The 18641-nt window shown below is 33.0% G+C and overlaps 1 long non-coding RNA gene across 2 annotated transcripts in view; it reads right to left on the bottom strand.

Moving 5' to 3' along the window:
• Nucleotides 1-3934: 3934 nt before the first annotated feature.
• The window catches only part of LOC133205433 (uncharacterized), a 28695-nt gene continuing 13988 nt past the window's right edge, over nucleotides 3935-18641 (bottom strand). For both annotated transcript variants that reach the window (XR_009723610.1, XR_009723609.1), the window contains exons 5-6: nucleotides 9073-9145; nucleotides 3935-5921 (exon numbers count right to left, since the gene is read on the bottom strand). This is a non-coding gene — a long non-coding RNA (uncharacterized LOC133205433). The remainder of the gene's footprint in view (nucleotides 5922-9072; nucleotides 9146-18641) is intronic.

The raw sequence follows: 18641 nt of genomic DNA, 5'->3' as shown, positions 1-18641 counted from the left end.
ATAGACTTTTAAAACCCTAGTCTAATAAGCTTTACTTAAAAAAAATTTAAAAGATATTTTTCTATGTTTTAATGTATGTGCTTGCAAACAGAGTAGAGGTTGTTTTAGCTTTCATAAATCTGATTGTAATTCAGTTGATGTCACTCTATGAAAGCATTTATTGTACGATTCTAAGTATTGTATGGAATTCCTGATAAGAGGATATGATGTCATTACTTTGAAAATAGGGGTTGAATGAAATAAAAGACGAATTTATTCTCGAAGTTGATGCCCTTTCTGTCAAAAATGGCTTGCACCAAATGACATCCCATTACTACCCTTTTTAAAGTCATGTCTTGATGTGAAATTCATTGCAACACCTTTAAGGGTCATAAATTAAACTCACACAGAGAGTTTTTAGCACTACCTTTGAGGATCCTGCTTGGTCGTATTTGTAACCGTCTTTCGCGTTCTAAGGACCAGCTGTCATAAGCAAGATGAATAGCATTTGACATATCACACAACACTTGTGATTTGATAGATGGTTTCATCCATTAACCTCTCGAGTACCCAGGACTGTATGGAGCTCTCTTTGTCAAGGCCCTGCTGTAAACTTCATATTTGAACTCGTTTGTAAATGAAATGACAGTTGTTATGAATATGTAAAGTTGATTTTATTTTAATTTCTTAATTGTGAAAAGTAATTCAACCCGAAGTTGAAGGAGTCAGTCATCTTTACCTGGAAGTCAGAAGTTCGGAAAGGGTGGGAAAAAGTCATGATTTGCTATCAAATTTATACTTATAAAGTTATAAATGATATATAAATGATCAAAATTTTATGAATATATTTAAAAAATGACGAATATGGCATGAAGACTAATTTTGGTACCGGAATTCATGATTGCCATCATAAACTTTTCACCAGAAATAATTGGAGATAGTGCTAACGTATAAGTGTCATATCAAATTAAGAAAATGTTCAGGATTCAACAAGTTGACAAGTGTGATATACATTTAAATGCCATTTACTATTTAGTGGTCCATAGACAAGCTTCATGATTTCTTCGTTCATAAACTATCATATCAAATTTCTGTCAAAAAGTGCATGCAAACAATTAGTAAAAGTAAATAGATCTGATAAATTCATTGAGCGGCAAAATTATGAATGGAAGACAATTATTATGAAACAAAAAGTCGGTTATATGCGTCAATTTTGTACGTAGATTGGTATATTTTGACAATAAATTAAATGAACATTTGACATCTTGAAAGTACGCTTAACTTGCTTAAAATGAAAAAAGTGCATCGTTCTTTTTTGAAAATTTTCTGTATACTTTGTTTTTGTTTATTATTTAAATTTATAAGAAATGATAATTTTCGTCATGAAAGAGCAAGACATTTGAAGTTTAATTTCGGTATCTTGAATCCGACTTCTCGAATATCATGGATATGTCAAAGTGGTTTGAAAAGCCCAATCACTATTTTTCAAAATCTCAGTCCTTCGAGTTCGAAATAACGAGGTTTGTTTATATATATATATATATATATATATATATATATATATATATATATATATATATATAACTCTGATTTAAGGACTAGGGAGACCAGAACATTATATATGGCTTAAGGAGACAATATACAGATTTTTTAAATTTGCTTTTTTCTAAAAAGAAATACCAGATCAATGTTCTATAGAACACCATTTAGTCTACTCTTGCTTTATTTTTTCATTATAAATGCCTCCTAAAAATATATGAAAAAAATGGTCTCCCTAATATTTTATGTTTCTCTCATATGACTTAAGGAGACCAGTGTATACTTTTATACATATAACTTGTGGTTTAAGTAGACCATTTTTCTTTCATAGTAATTTCACTGATTATGGATTAATTAACATATTGTTTCCAACCAGAATAGTTGCGGATGGTCATTGGTCAAGCTCAGCAGAAAGATATTTGTGTTAATGTGACTCAACATGATCAGTACAAAATCTTGAATATAAAACTAAAGTCATTGCACAAGTGACTTATATAGAGAGTAGTTGCCCCCCTGGTGCAGTGGTTAGAGCGTCTGCTCTAGAGTAGAGAAGTAAGGAGTTGATCCTTACGTCGCAGGTTCAAATCCCACAGTTGGCTGGGGAGACCGATCCTTCGGATGAGACCGCATAAATCGAGGTCCCGTGTCACAGTAGGTGCTGGCACGAAAAAATCCCTTCACTGCTCAATGGCTGTAAGTGCTGAGTATAGGACAAAATTTGCAGCTTTCCACTGGCATGTGGTGGCGTCTCTATATGAGTGAAAAAATCCCGAGAGGGACGCTAAACAACATACAATCAATCAATCAATCAATATATAGAGAGTATAAGCCCAGAGTAGCTTGTTCTGATATCCACAATTAACTCTCAATGCTGTCGCCCACATGTTGCAGTAGTAAGAGCCTATGCTCAAGAGTTGCCGTGTTAGGAGTTGATCCTTATGTCACATGTTTGAATCCCACTGTGGGACGTGGAGACCGGTCCTTCGTACAAACCAAGGTCCAGTGTCACAGTAGATACTGGCATGAAAAAGATCCTTCACTGCTCATTGGCCCTGTGTGCCGAGCATAGGTCATTTGCAGCTCTCCACCGGCAAGTGATGGCGTCTCCATATGAGTGAAAAATTCTCGAGAGGGACGTTAAACAACAAACAAACTCTCAATGTCCAATACAGTTTAACCTGAAAGTGAATGCAGACATAGACATGCAGACATAGATTAGACTTATTCTTTAGACCAAGTATAGTATACTCCATATTGTTTTGTTGAGGACACAAAGTTCACAGTGGAAATCAAGTAGTTTTTCCTGCTATTTATACCCAGCTTCTTTTAAACCATATAGTCATTGAGTGCATTCACTTTCCAACTAATTGATGAAGTTCTGAATCATACCTATATTTGTTTAAATTCTTTGTGATTTAAGAATATGTTTGACCAGTTGAAACCAAGAGTACATGTACTACATAAAATTTCAATGTTGTGATTAAGATCCAGTATAGCAATATGTAGATGCCATGTTCAATATACATATTTGCTATCATTAAACTTGCAGAGACCATGAATCAAAATAATTCAAATGCTTCAAAATCATTTTATTTTTACTGCTAGTCAAAATACAGTCACTCAAGCATATCCTTTGTTAATTTGAAAAAAAAATGATAGTTTAACATTTATTATTAATACCATACCAAAGCACAAGATAGTGCACTTCTTACATAATCCAATGATTCATGCTGTGATTTGACATATTTAGATGTTTCTCATTTACAGTTCAATATACATGATATACAAGTACAGTGTGACACTAACCTAGTATCAGTTGAATGGATCATTACTATTCTGTTTTTAAGAAGTTTGCAGGGTAAAAAGTATAATAAAATAAATAGAGGATATTCAATGTTTTGTAGATGAATATGGAATTTATTTCACGAGTGGGACAGGATTTTTTGATATTTTCACGAGTGCGAAGCACGAGTGAAAATATAAAAAAAAATCCTGTCTCACGAGTGAAATAAATTCCATATTCATCTACAAAACATTGAATTTTCTGTTTATTACATTTTCTTTGATTTTCCCTTTGCCTCTGTCTTTTCTTAACACAGTGTCATAGGCTTGACGTCATAGTTGAGCGGTTGAGACGTCATAGCTTAGAAGTTGTGTGTGAGATTGAAAACATTACATAGCATGGATTTTAGCAACATATTTAGGAAGAAATTTGCAGTTTTAGCTCTATCAAGATGCTTAGTTACTATCTCTATCTTATGAAAGGCCAGAAATTATTTTTTACTTACTTTGATATCCTTTCACACTGTGAGAGAATATCATTTTTGGTATCCTTTCACACTGTGAGAGAATATCACTTTTATTCAATAAATAAATCACAGTGTTTCACTGTTGAAAATGTAATAAAAATGTTGATACATTTATTGATTGCATATGCTAAAAACTTTGATAAAATATCAAACTTTGTATCATAACAGCTTTTACAAATTAATTCAATACATTCAAAGGTACAAAAATCAAATTATTTTCATCCACAGTTTTATCATATTCAGTTGAACAACAGCTACATCTATTATATAAAATGTATGGTAGTTGGCACTGATGGTATAATCAAAGAATACAAAGCTCACTTCTATAAATGTTATCCACTAGTAAGGCAAAGTCTCACTCAACAAACACTCTGGTAATGTATATCACCTGAATCCAAAATCTATGCAAGTTGTTCTGGGTTAGATTTAACTGCTCAATAACCCTGAAAATGTATGTTACATCCAGCATCAGAAGCAGGATGCATCATCTATGTTTACTGATCACCAAAGAGTATATTGTTACTTTGAATGAACCTTCTCTAAAAAACTGGTCATTAATCCAGAAAATCTAAGTCAAATCAAGGATTGGTACCCTGAAACATTAACATACATCATCTTTGCAGGTTTGTTCAACATACAGTTTATAATTACATGAGAATAGGACTGCTCAAAACACTTACTCTTGTGGAGTCCCCCATGTGGCGCAAAGGCTAGAGTGTGTAATCTAGAGTCGCAAGTAAGGATTTAATCCTTAAGTCTCAGGTTCAGATCCACTGGGGATGTGGGGACCAGTCCTTCAGATTCGACCGTATAAACCGAGGTCCCACCTCGCAGTTGATGTGGGCACAAAAAAGATCCCTTATTGCTCAATGACCCTGAGTGCTAAGTATAGGTCAAATTTTGCAGCTCTCCACCAGTAAGTAGTGGCATCTCCATATGGATGAAAAATTCTTGAGAGGGATGTTAAACAACAAACAAACAAAAACAAAAAACACATGAAGAAAATGTTGATCAGGTCAAGCATCTGAAGTAAATCTGTTAATGTGCTTTAATCCATGCAAGTTTGTCCAGTTAGAGCTTAGGAATAAACCTTGCTCCTTAAATTTTAACTGGGATGACAATGCTAGGCATATAGCAAGAACTCATCTAGACTGTCCAGAAAAGCTTAAGAATATTTAGCAATATCTTACTTGCATGATTTAAAAAAATCTGCAATCTAACATTATTCTAAAACAATTTCAATAAAGTTTCTAATTTTCAACAAATTCAATGCACTATGAGATGAATTACATTTCTAAACCACATACACTCTACTTAAAGTGCAATATACATGCATTATACTGTATGTTAAATCTTTACAGTTCTCTTCAAGTACTCTAATAGTATATAAAATATGAAGATTACCAAAAGTGATCAAGCTTTAAAGTCCATTGAAACAATACAAAATTGGAGCAGAGCAAACACAGACCTCTAAAAACACCAAGTGCTATGGAGGAGAAAGCATTTTCTGCCATGTGCTCCTTGACATGATTGGGCAAATGGAAAAATCCACAAACAATTCAGTGTAAACAATTTTGATGAAAAACATTAGTCAACATTCAACTTAATGATAGATTAAATTTGCTATAACAATTAATTTACATGTAAGTGTACACACATGTATGCATACCCAATTTTACTAAATGAATTATTTCACAATATCCAAAATTGGACAATAATATATAGTTTCTAATCTAGCCAGACAACAGGAAATTTTCATTATCACTTAAATTACATGAAACTATTGATGTCTGTGAGCTACAAATTATATCTAAAAATTATATACATTTTAACAAGTGTTTACAGTTTAGTGTATTTATTATACACAAATGATGACTTAATTAGTAAGACATACCAGTAAAGTCCACAGATTGACTTCCAGATTTCAGCTCAAAGGCTTGAAGATTTTTAATGGCTTTTTCTCTCATAATTTTTTTTTCACTGAATATTTTCATTTTTTTTTTCAAGACACTGTTTTTGTTGAGGTCTTTTAGCAGTTTGATGCAATCCAAGAACTCTGAGGGCAATTTAAGAACTCCTGAATTTCTTTCTTACCTGGCAAAAATAAAAATTTAAAAGTTTGAAATATATTCAACTTACATGAAGAAAACTAGTAAAACTAGCGATAATGTAATAGACCTTTCAGATGTTCCAAAGCAGCTACATGTACCTTATTAAAAAATATAAAGTTTGAAGTATTTAGAGTCACCTGTATTCTGAACAAGGGATATGTGTATTTGACAGACAGATGAATGAATAGACTGATCACTATAGAGCACCTTAGTCTTTTTTCAATAATCATTATATTAGTGAAAATAAAATAGGAACTAGAGTGCTTCAAGGAATGTATATGTCGCCTGCTAGGCAGTGTTCGAAATTAGCGTCGGCCCGTCGGTCCTGCGCCGACGTACAAACTGAAGGACTCACGAATAGTATGACTAAATGGGTCCTTGAAATAATTTTGGGCCGATGATTTGCCGGGAAATAAGTTAACGTCAATCACATCTTCTCAGACCGTTGTTTTTCTTTACCGCTTGTTGGAAAGGCGTAAGAAGTTGCGATTAAAGTTTAGGTATATTGGTGTATGTATTTACATTAACTTTTATATCTTTCCTGCATTTTAACATGTTTAATTAGATATATTAAACAAATTAACCAATGAGCGTCTAATGAGCGTCTTTAAACCAAATTGGACTTATGATGGGCAAAACTTGTTATTTTTATCAAGATCGTATAATTTCTTCTTTCATGTGTATTTTAAATAAATACTGAAGATTTGATTTCTTTTCTGTATGGAATAAAGTTACGTTATATGTATGCGGTTACATTTTATCAACATATTGTGGCAATCTATGAAACCTGCGTAATTTTTTACCCGCGGATTTACAAACAGAAATTATATTTCTGAGGAAAAGTATGTATATAGTAATATAATTTAATTTTGGTTGTAAAGCGTCATTTGATTGGATAAAAAAAATAGAAAATAGCGTATAACCTTGGTTGCCTATGTCACAATGACTTACGTTAAAATGTATCAATCCGCTTGACGTTACATTTAAAATACGTACAATTTAAGGGCATTTTTGAAGGAGAAATTGTTTTATTTTTTACACTTAATGATGGGAAATTAAATTATAAGGAATAACTTTAATAGCTACCCAAGTTATACTGGTATAACCTGGGTTGGAACAGTTTACGCTTTTTTATAAACCGCTTCGCGGTTTATAAAGCGTAAACTGCCCCAACCCAGGTTATACCAGTATAACTTGGGTAGCTATTAAAGTCACTCCTTAAATAAACACATGTCAAACTCATTAAATGTTATATATGACCAAGTAAGACAGTGTGATGATTAATATCTTACCGTTTCAAATTGTTAATACTTGCGAATTGTAGATACCCTTTATTAAATTGACATATTTCATATGAAGCGATAAACTTACCAAGACCATCGATACGTAAAAGTTTATTTTCCCAAAATATTTAATGGTATTATTTTTTGGCCTGCGCTGCCCTGAAAGGACTCGTGTAGTCCCTTTATCTGTGGGTCCTCTGGACCCATAGAAAATAATTCTGAATTTCGAACACTGCTGCTAGGTATCTTCATTAAAGAGGTAAATAAATCTAAGAGTGGTCAGCTATTAATTTAATATTAGCATGGAGGTTCATGCATTTGCCTGCAAGGAAAAAAAAGGATCCAAAAGTAAAAGACTGGGATAGAATCTGGCAATCAAAAAATATAGTTCCCCAGTCCTTATATGAATAATTAAATTGAAATTATGATGAATAACTATTTATCATTTTATTAATACACATGCAGGTGCTTCCAACAATCCTCGGAGGAAAGAGATTTCAGACTGTCTTTACTTTGTCACTTTGTCAGTCAACACGATTCATTGTAGAATACTGATCCCAATGTATTTTCATAGTATTTAAATAAGTTTGTGGTAACTGAATTTCATACAGTTTCAAAGTATAGTATCATGAGCTCAAAAACATATATAAATGCTAATTATCAAAACCCTGCCTCTAAAAATTTTGGAGATATAAGGTGTGACAGACGGACAGACAGACACCAGGTAAAGTGATCTCTAAGTGTCGTTCTGCTCTGCAGTTGACACAAAAATGAAACTTAGTCAATTTTTGAGCATGCATATCACTTCAGTGATGAAAGGAATGCTGAAGTGGTAAGTCTATCCTAATTATTTGAAAATACGGCAACCCCATTGGTCAGAATATAATACATATGCTGTCCAGCCTTAATTTCATTGGCATAAAGCAGCACAAAACAAGATTTGATTGGATGGTGCAACTCGTTTTTCTAGGGGGCGCTGTTGCAACCCTGGAAAAGAAAATAGGACTGGGGCTTGCCCTTTGGGGGCACTTACTGACCGAAAGTAAACAACAGAAATAGCAAATTACACTAGAAATATGTCCATAGGCCATGAATGCCCCGCCGAGTGTATAGTAATGCAACATGAAATTTTGTGTTAGTATATGAAGTTTGATGAGAATATCTTGAAAAGTTTCTTTAAAATTGAAATAAAAATTTTAAAAAAAATGAATAGATGATAAGTTCTCACCAAATTATGTATAGATGCATAGCCTTAGATAACAATATCTTAAATGGTTTAAAACCATGCAAGATGCAAATTAAAGAAAAGTGAGGTCAAGGTCACAGGAAAGGTCAAAAATTTTTGAAATAGTTGAATAGGTCTTACTAATCTTACAGCATATTAAGTTTGATAAAAAATATCTTGAATGATTTCTTTAAAACTGAGCTAGTCACAAGCGTGGCGCCATGGTTAAAGCGTCTGCTCTAGAGTCACGAAGTAAGGAATTGATCCTTACATCACAGGTTTGAATCCCACTGTGGGATGTGGACACCAGTCCTTCGGATGAGACCTTATAAACTGAGGTCCCATGTCGCAGTAGGTGCTGGCAGGAAAAAGGACCCTCACTGCTCAATGGCTGTGAGTGCAGAGTATAGGACAGAATTTGCAGCTTTCCACTGGCAAGTGGTGGCGTCTCCATATGAGTGTAAAATTCCCAATAGGGGCTGCAGATTACCTGTTATGATTGACCAAAATCCCTACTAGGCTTTAAACTCTTCATTCTTGACCTGTATATCGTCAAATGAGATTTGTCCAGTTAATTAAGGTAAAAATTACTAATTGATAAAACTGTAAATGATTTTTTTTTTTACCTGAGTCAGATTTTTACTTTTCTTAAAGGTGTCTGGATTTCACTGTTGGTTCCACCTATCTCAAGGAAATGATCTGTAACAGTAAATGTTAGAAATCATAATCTGTTCTCTATCTCCTATAATCACGAGAAAAGGTGTTAAAAATTAACAGATGGAGATAAAATCAGCAGTCATATTAAAGGCTTTTTTCAATCATCAATTTATTAGTGAAAATCATAAAAGTATTAGGCAAAAATGAAAAATAAATGTTGTCATTAATTAACCTTGCATATCTCTACAATTTTCTGATAAGAAAATTTATACCCGATAGATGCAATATAATCACCCTTTGCCTGCCCCTAAATTAAATTATGAAATTTTGATAGATTTTGATTTAAGCAATTATTTAAAACAAGGTTTTTTTAGGGGCACGTACCCCTGCTTTAGATTTATATAAAAAAAAAAAACTACAAAAAACGTGAAAACCTATTTCTATCTTACTGGTTTATATTTATTACAAATGTCCTCATAGTCAGCATAGCCCAGAATGGTAGACCGCAGACTCTCACCATGAACATTTTTAGTGTCCTGGTTCGAATCCATTTGTTGGCACATTTTTATTTTTTCAAACTTTTTACCTGTATAAACATTAAAGAACGAGTGCACTTATGGGCCCCGGTAAAATGTGAAATAATGAAGAATCAAATTAAGCTTAATTTTCCATCTCAGATCATTAATTGATATCTAAACCCTAAATTCAACAAATTTTATTGCTGAAATTCATGAATATACAAAGAGCAAAGCCATACAATGTGGTAGGGGTCAGCCAACATTCGTGATTTTCTATAGTAAATTGAGGACAGTCATTCATTTCAAAGCTTTTGTTTATTGTCAGCCTAACGTTGTACAAACTTGTGTGATTGACAAAAAATGCATTATACATTTATAAAACTTGTGTGAAAGTAGGAAATTTGTACAAGATTAGGCTTGTACTTAAAATATTAAAAAAATGTATGAAAAGTTCAATGTTTTTCCTATAGCAAGTAAGAGCTTAGATTTACCTGTATGATCTAGCTATGTTGAACCCACCCATGGAATAAATTATTTAAAATACCGGTAGTCACGTGAGTTCTACCCAGGTAAACATTCCTCAAAGATGCTCACTGTAAAGCATAGCCACGTTTTGTATCATTATATCAAAGTCATGCCGCATAGAGAAGTTTGTATGTACATGTATTTGGTTTTAGGAAAACGGGAGGGTTAGGAACACAGAAGGGTTAAGAGAGTTTAGTGTCGTTCAAGCAAGACAATGGTACCAGTATTGAAAGCCACCCAAATACACCTTTTTTCATTTTAAAATATAAAGGAACTAATGTTAATACTTATTGCATTATTTCAAATGCAAGCATACCAATTTCATAGTTTGATCACTATGGATACAGGCATCTATACAACTTCATTCAATTTTTTTCTCGGGTAAAATAGCGCAAGAAGTATCATTCGGCAAATGTGCCTGTCAATGATCCACCATCAGATTGTTCAAGTGTCTGATTTAAGATTTAAATGCCTCCTCCCCTTGATTTAAATAAACGATTGAAACTCAAAATGGGTTTGATATGACTTTCCGGATCTATAGGCATTTAAAAAACTTCATTTGTTTCAAATCCATGCTGATTGATGTTTTAGCGTGATTTTAATTAGAAATGTCCACTTGTGTTTAACTATTACTAAAAGAGAACAATTTGGTAATATATTCTAAAGTAATACAGCACTGAAAAAGGGCCCATTAAGCATTCCTTAAGTGCACTTGTCCTTGCACTTTGATTTTTTTATACAGGCTTTTGCATTTTACTTATATTTTCTTCCTTAAATGCATGTTTGGTGTTGATATAAAAGACATCTACAGAAATGCAGATCATAAATTCTCTTTAACTAAATGCAATCAACCGGAACTATACCTCATTGTAAGCACACTTTGTTCGAGGACACTAATCATTCACTTTGTGTTACTCGATACTGCAGGTGTCAGGAAAAAGAATCTTGCTGAGCAATAACTGCTGTGTTTTCCTTTCAAGAACATAATGACATGTAATAGTACTGTTGTGCCAGTGGGAGAGATACTGTTCTATGCAGAGTAGATGCAGTTCATTCCTTGGGAAAAATGTGTGCATTGGCGATATGTTATGCTAAAAATGCATGAGGGTTTTCAGATTAGAAAAGAATGTGGTAAGGTCAGTTAAGGTTTTATGTCCCATTGCCATTACTCAGTCAGACATCAAGAATGACCCTCATACAAAGGATGTATAATTCTGTAAATACTGAGGTAGGATCATATGAACACACAGTTGACTAGAATGAAATATATCGAGATAACAAACAGTATTCAAGCTCAAAAGCCCATCAAAAAATACAAAATAGGAGCAGAGCAAACACGGACCTCCAAAACATCAGAGGTGGGATCAGGTGCCATGGAGGAGTAAGCATCCCCTGCAGACCGGTCACACACGCTATGTGCTCCTTGTCACAACTGGGAAACAATGGAAAAATCCATCGATAATTCAGTGTGTAAATAATGGCCTAACAATAAGTATGAAAAACGTCACTCAGCATTTGACTTAATGATAAATTGTATTTGCTGACAAAGTCATTGTATCGACCATAGAATTTACAAAATGATAACTTTAAACAAGACTGCTGATATTCTTGTTTCAGCAACTTATTTGTCAATAACTTACCTCGTTTTAAAAAAATTTCAAACATAGAGGATGCTCTTTCGTATCAAATCAACTGAGAGATATAAACCCTGTATGCAGGTGATGAAGGTATATTGCTAAATAAGTAAGGGAAGTTGACAATTGAAAAGTTAAAGCCATCTCATTTGTCATAAAGCTTGGTTGTTAGATTACCATTAACGTAGAACTAAAGCAATACATGAGAAACAAGAAACTACACACATGTGGCCTAAAGTCAGTGATCGGAACATACATCGATAAGCTTTTTCTAAAGACTGAAACCAATATTGGTCCTAAGGTCAACTCAAATTTTTAACTAGAAGTGTTCCTTTGATATACTATATTTTACTTATTTTCTATAGACTTACTATACCCTGAAAAAAAAAAATGGAAAACAGGAACTAGCTGTTTAAATGACCTCGACCACCGAGGTTAATCTAAAGTTTGTCCCTGCCTACTTGAAAAACAGACTACCTCGGGCAGTCAGTAATTTCCAACTCTGGTTATGAGATGCTAAATGTTCAATATTTACAATCAAATGCTTATATTTACATTTTTAAATTCAGGATAGATTGAGAAAGTCAATAAAATCACTTCTATATTATGTCTGTATACTTCAACTGAAAAATTAGTTGAAACTGGTTCCAGAAAAGAAGCTGAAAATGTTCAATAGTTTACAGACAACACTTGAAACATGATGACTGAACAAACACAGATAGCAATAAGTAATTTAAATGACTCAGGTGAATTATAACCTGTTCAATCTAATAGATCCATCTTTTTTCTAATACGACGGTTGATCCAAAAGTTTGTGAAATTTAATTATCTCTAAAATTTTATTGTGATTTGATGAAAGCAAACAATAGGCATATTTATAATATGGAGTCTTTATGCAACAATACTGGATATTTTCACCATGTTCCAATTACCAATAAGGTCACACGAGCTTTCTGAACATTGATAGTTGTAAAATCAGGGGGAGACTTCTACGTAACGTCAAGTTAAGTATGTCATGTCACATTATAGGAGCGTTATAGGAGCATCTCACCCTCATGTTCAATTCGACTAAGTAATTCTACAGAATATTCTGCCTTTTTCTCCTTTTCTCTCTTAAGAAAAGCCTTGGTATCCTCTCACACGGATCAACTTATCTTAATATTACACTCATATTTCAAAAATACTCCCCATCTTTGCATATGGTGTTCCAATTTCAGAAGCAAAGTCAAGCACAGTACGTCAGCGGTCAACGTCCATCAACGCTTAATAGCGATTCTCTGTAACCACTTGAACTTCTTTGCCACGCATGGTCACCGATTTTGATAAAACTTTGCCTATTATTACAACTTGACACCAGAAACATATATCAAATAAAATCCCGTTGCCATGGGTCTTGGTTGCCATGGTAACAGCCAGAAAAGTTGAAAAAATTGAGATTTTCAGCTACTTTGAATCTTTATTAAGCCTTAATAAAGACTAAGAAAAACAAACAAACCATTCTCCTAAAAACATGACACCTTGTTTCCACTTATGCTATAAAGAAACTATTTAGAATTTATCTCTAAGTAATGGTAACCATGGGTACATTTGAAATACGTTTTAGATGCTGAAAAATGCTGAAAAACGCTCAATATTCACAAATGAAAGATGTTACATGATCAAACTCAATCAACAACGTAAGAAAAACAATAAAAAATATTTGACCTCATGTAATTAGGTATTGGCAATATTATTCTAAAAATAATTTTCATGGTTGCCATGGTAACACAGTGTCACCATGCAAAATCTGTTGCTATGATTGGGTTAATGCTACTATCGTGAGGAAAAACAATAAAATTCATGACTGGCACATATGCATCCTTAGGACCTTGCAACACCGACAACATAAGAAAAATTGAGATTAATTGTTGCTTTGCAGTGTAACCATGGAAACAACGTACTAGTTGTTTAATGTGATATTTTTTTTGCTGCTTAAGGAATTTACTAACCTTTTAATCAAGAAAAATATTATTTGAATCACCCTGAATAGTATTTATCTCGTAGAACTAAAGTTGAATATCATATATTGATAAAGGTTGTTGAAAAATACAACACTGTTGCTATGGTTACCAAGAAGAGAAAATGTTCGATTTTGTTAATTTTTTGTCAATATTAGACCCTATGTGCCAGCTTTTTGCATCCAGTTAGAGATTGGGTGATAGTCAAAATTTAAAGTCAGGTTAGTTGTTCACATATATCAATCATTAAAGTTTCGGGAATCTACATACAACGGTACGTATCCAAGGAAACAGAGTATTTTTCAGATTTTTATGCATATTTTTTTGCTTTATTTCCATAGCAACGCACTATTTAAAGAATTGAAATTGAATTTTTTGAAATGTGAAAATTAAGGTCACACCAAGGCCTTTAAAAATTGATCATCAGTTATATAGAAATATGCTTTTTAAAAAGATAGGATAAGATTAAAACACTAGGAAAGTAAATTTAAAATCCCTTCGTGGTATTAAAACCATGGCAACCATTGCCAACCTATAAGAAATATCATATTTTGTCCTTGGTATATGTTACAATGATCTCTTCTCAATTATTTGCTTGCATTTCAACCTATAATAGTTTTTATTCTTCAGTGTATGACATTATAAATTTAAATGAACAAAATTATTACTTTTGAATACTTTGTTTCCATAGTAACGTATGTTATAGATGATTTACCAAACATGTTTATCATGCATTTAAGACACCAGGCCTTCAACTTTCAGAAACAGTCATTGCCACTTGTTTGCTTTGCTGCAAACGTTAACTGTGGGACTCTGAAGATGTTGAAAAATGCCATTTTTCAAACTTTAGGACATGTTGCTATGGTAACCGTGACACGTAGCAACCAATTTTTGCCCGATTTGAGTTTACGGTATCAAAGACTTTTATCATAGAGAGTTTGGAGAAATTCTGAGACTATGCGTGCCACAGCTCCTATATAAAAGTTCAAGTCATTACAGAGAATGGCTCTTAATTTGTCTATGAGAAAAACAGACCCTCCAAAAGGCAGCCACACCTTTAATCAACCTCCATGGAAGTTCTGTTTTTCTTAAATTTCTAATGCCACTGGTAAATCAGTTGCTTAATGCATTTTTCTCCAACCTGTATCAGTAGTATACCCCTTTAAGTCAGAGTGTTCCCAAGATTTTAACAAAACTTATAACTTGACCAAAATGTGATGTTCTCTAACAATTAAAATATGAACAAGAAATCATCAACTAATAATCTAAATATCAAGTTAAATCAGTAAAACTCTCACAGAAAGGTATATTAGTGGTCAAGCAATCGTAATTATGACAAAATTTTCGTTTTATTTGCCACTTAGTGCAGGATTTTTCTTATTTCACGTATTAAGAATTAAAATGATAATGAACGAGTAAATGTCTCCCCTGCATTTTCAAACATCCTTTGCTATGGCAACTGCCATAGAGTTACTATCATAAATATTTAAAATATTGTTTATTAAAAAAATTCAACAAGTGTCTATATAATTCTTATTTGTAATTTTCAACCACTTACACTAATAAATAAATAAAAAATGAAGAAATTCCATGAACTTTCGAATCAACCCTCGTACATGTCAGTCATTAAATTTATATTAATATACAGTATGCATAAGGGAGACCAAATGTATTATTACTGCATTAAGGAGACCAACTACTATCCACATGTAAATCAGTATTTAACCACTTTCACTAATAAATAAATAAAATATGAAGAAATTCAACAAACTTTTGGATCAACCCTCATACATGTCAGTCATTAAATTTATATAATATGCAGTATGCATAAGGAAGACCAAATGTATTATTACTGCATTAAGGAGACCAACTACTCTCCACATGTAAATCAGTATTCAACCAATTTCACTAATAAATAAATACAAGAGGCCCAAGGGCCTTAACGGTCATCTGATTATAATACAACAATTAAGAGGATCCACAGAGTATAAAATGAACTGAAAGGTGAAGCTTTGTTGCCCAAAAGCAAGAAAAATAGGGTGATCAGGATCAACAAAATAATTAGTCTAGTGTTCATGAACAGTTCATAAATTAGGTTCTAATCTGTTCCCCATTTATCACTATCACCATACAGTTATTAACAAACTATTAGTGCTTGTTGAAAATCTCTTACATTGGACTCTTTTGGTCTTTGATGAACATTGAATAAGACAAGTTATTTTTGTCTCAATTTTATTCATCTATTACTTACAAGTCTACCTGATCATTAAAACTATGAAAGTACTTTTTGTATTATACGATAAAAAACCTTGCATAATTCTCTTATACTATTAACCTTTCAAGTACATTATTTACAGTGATTCTCACGTCTGAGATTTTTCTCAAACATGCGTGCCACCAACGTTTTTTCCGACTCAGCTGAGAAAAAATTCTGAGATTTCTCAGAAAATCTTGAGATTGATGTATACCAGTCTCAAACAAAATCTCACAATTTTTTTTTATGGTACAATGATCGCAAATGTTGTGACAGTGCACATTTTAATCAATAAATACACGAAATTAACATACAAGCACAGAAAGGATGTTAATTTCTCCCAAAACTTGATTATCCTGTGAAGGGGGGGGTTAATTACGCGCATGTAAATATTCTTATTATATTAATATTGTCCACGCATGGAATCAAGCACTTTAAACTTTACCAAAAGAAAAAAATAAAGAATAGAATATTCTAGTGGCACGTTCGTACATAACATTTATATCTTCATTCGTACAGGAATTAATATAATTAATTTAATTCATATTTAAATGAGCTATTTGTGACAAGACATTTTTATTACATGTAATTCACAATGTTCATGTATATCAGAAAAGGAAATATGATTAGATAAAATATCAAAACTCCTCGGTCCCGTATTTTTTTTCCCAGGAAGTTACATTTTACTATTTATTAAGGTAAATATTATACGAAATATTAAAAGAAATCTGTCTAGAATTTCATGTACAAATTCTTCTGTTCTTTCGAAATAATATGTAAATCGCCATTTATTTATTACAGATGATAGCAGTCTGTCTAATTTGGTTCTTAAACTTGACTTATGACCATTCTGAAATACATGTATAAATCACAAGAAGGACTGCATCTATTCAAATGTACTTGCTAGCTATAGTACTTGCAAGAATAGATTCTTTTTTAACAAACAGTATTTTTTAGTACGACAACTTACATTTTGAAGCAAAAAAGTATGATCCGTAGGTTCTTTTTTTTTTTTTAAAAATTACATCATTACGCAGTGAAACTTTTATTTACGATACAATTAGAAATTAATCAGTTTCTCATTACTCAATGAGCGTATGCGAGATTGATTTGGGTTTTCAATGTAACGATGATTATTTTTCAAGTGGTGCTATATTCATTGTTTATTATTTATCTAAAAAAAAAAAAGAAGACTTTCCGAGACATTTTGTCACAGGGGATCGTAGAAAAATGCGATGTGTTAGTTTACCGCTTCCCTATACATGCCCTTAGTTCAAATTTCAGCCGGTTTTTCTTCCTTCTGGGGGGATATGAGCTGAAATTCACCGACAATTAAACAGTTCCTCGAGAAATTTCCTTGATAAATTAAATCCTGTAAAACTAAGCATGCGTATGTTACCTGCTCCTGGATATGTTTGCTGTTTTTCCACAATTATGGTATACTCGCGAAATTTATTACAGCATGTGAGAAATTTACATGATATAGGCCTACTGAGCTTTTTTTTTTTTGTGGATCTGCTAGAAAAAAAATTCACTCAGGTTTATTCTAAATTTAAATAGTCCCTATGACTCATATTTTTTTTTTTTTTTTTGCTATGGAGAATTAAGAATTATACAGATATATCTAACATATATAACAAACAAAGAAAAATGATTTCTTTTAATCAGTCTGGGGAATATAGTCTTGATCCGCCTACCTGCTACATGTAACGTCACAATGGTGGAAGTGACGCCTCGGTGTATGTTTTTGTGTGTTTATGTCGACAGACGAACCAAGACTACAAAGTTTAGATATGTTTTTGTGTTATTCTTCTGTAGGGATTTTTTACGGGGGGCTCAATGAAAATTGTCGCAAATGTCGAAATGGAATCCTCTTTGTTGAATGACTCGAAACAACAAATAAAAGACGAAGGAAGTGTGGGATGTGTTTTTTCGTGATATTCACTAAAATATTGCATAAATAACTGACTAAAAGGTAAATTCAATCATTGATTCAACAAATTCATGCATTTTCAGAAAAAAAGGTCGTATATAACAACGAGAATAAGTCCAAGATTTTTCTCAAATCTCAGCTTACGTGAGATGATCGAATCTCAGAGATGTTGGTGGCATGATGTTTTAGGAAAATCTCAGCTGAGGCAGAAATCTAAGATTTGAGGTTGAGATTTGAGCTCAGATTTTATACGTTGGTGGCCCCGAAGCCAGATGTTCAAAAATCTTTATGAAAACTTTTACTTGTTTTGCCTCTGATATGCCCAGGTGCAGAGAAGATTTTCAAAGAAATAATGCATTTTTTACTACAGATTCACTATATTATCAATAGAGCCCCCCCCCCCCCCCACACCTAGAAACACCAGAGCCTCTCACCCTGGGACCAGAAGTTTGCTCATCATACATGTAAGTAATCACTTTGTTTATCTGATTAACACTAAGGAGCAGACAGGATTATTTAACAGAATTAATGCATTTTCACTATATCATCAAGAGCCCCACCATTACACCAGCACATCTGACCCAGGGGTCATGCAATTCACTACTCTGGAAGAAGCAATCATGCTCATCATAACTATATGCTTAGCTTCTTTGCTTTTTAACCAGAAGCAGAAAAGA

The sequence above is a fragment of the Saccostrea echinata genome, unplaced genomic scaffold (genome assembly GCF_033153115.1).
Source record: "Saccostrea echinata isolate AGI-Se365-2 ecotype Australia unplaced genomic scaffold, CSIRO_AGI_Sech_v1 ptg000054l, whole genome shotgun sequence".
Lineage (NCBI taxonomy): Eukaryota > Metazoa > Mollusca > Bivalvia > Ostreida > Ostreidae > Saccostrea > Saccostrea echinata.
This window is presented reverse-complemented; position numbering and strand designations above follow the sequence as displayed.